At 38.4% G+C, this 1,277-nt stretch overlaps 1 pseudogene; it reads left to right on the top strand.

Annotated features, from left to right (window-relative positions):
* Nucleotides 1–964: 964 nt before the first annotated feature.
* LOC107152433 overlaps nt 965–1,277 on the top strand; it is a 63,192-nt pseudogene continuing 62,879 nt past the window's right edge.

The following is a 1,277-nucleotide window of genomic DNA, read 5'->3' as shown; positions in this document are numbered from 1 at the left end:
TATCATGTATCAAAGTGCATTCTACTGTCACGTATAACTAATTAAATTCTAAAAAAAATTTTAAAAATAAGCACTAAATACATATAGTAAGAGAAGAAAGACCATTTACTTTTTTTGTATGTGTCTTTTTATGTTAATAATTAGTAGCTCTAGGTAACGGGTACATGGTAGTTCATTACATTTTGAGTAGGTTTGAAACTTTTTAAAATAAAAAGTTGTGGAAGGAAAATATAGGTAGGAACTATATGCATTCTGCTTGTATATATACCAGATGGTATATTACAACGAAAGCAAGTCTCCGGCTGCATTCCGCCACATTTAAAACATTAACGATCAGGCAAAAAATGTCATACAACCTGTTCTTCTATGTTCTTTGAATTTATCATCTATCCTTGGCACTTTGCGTGAACATTTCATTCGGAAATGGGTGCACCAACATTCTGATGGCAAGATCAGCAACTCTTATAATTACAACAGACAGCAGATTCCCATATTAAGAATGGAGGCTGGGGGTGGAAGGTTGGCATCAGTCCCAACAGTGACTTGAATCTGGGAGTTTCTTTGAAGCTGTTAGTTGGCTGAGCTTACCAGATCCCTGTATACAAGGGTGAAGTTTCCTGTACAACTTTCTAGCCGACCATAAAATTTGAACTATTCTAAATTTACAAGTGAAGTATTGTTTCTTACTCTAATTTAAAACCTCTATTCTGTATGTTTAGAACCAAAAATTTTCATAGGCGCAGACTGGCATGTCCTTGAGCTACAAAGTGGGACATCCAGCTTCTGATTGGGAACCTTCTTTGCACTACTGATGAAAGAACAAATTAAAAATGGGTGATGTTGGGGCTGGGTTTGTGGCTTAGTGGTACAGCGCCCACCTCACATGTGTGAGGCAATGTGTTCGATCCTCAGCACCACATAAAAATAAATAAAGATGTAGAGTCCAACTACAGCTGAAAAAAAAATGGGTGATGTTGAGAAAGGCAAGAAGATTTTTGTTCAGAAGTGTGCCCAGTGCCACACCGTGGAAAAGGGAGACAAGCACAAGACTGGGCCAAATTTCCACGGAGTGTTTGGGCGGAAGACAGGCTGCTGGATTCTCTTATACAGAAGCCAACAAGAACAAAGGCAGCACCTGGGGAGTGGATACACTGATGGAGTATTTGGAGAATCCCAAAAAGTACATCTCTGGAACAAAAATGATCTTTGCTGGCATTAAGAAGAAAGGAGAAAGGGCAGACCTAATAGCTTACCTCAAAAAAAAAAAAAAAAAAGCC

This window comes from Marmota marmota, unplaced genomic scaffold, assembly GCF_001458135.2.
Source record: "Marmota marmota marmota unplaced genomic scaffold, marMar, whole genome shotgun sequence".
Taxonomy (NCBI): Eukaryota; Metazoa; Chordata; class Mammalia; order Rodentia; family Sciuridae; genus Marmota; species Marmota marmota.
This window is presented reverse-complemented; position numbering and strand designations above follow the sequence as displayed.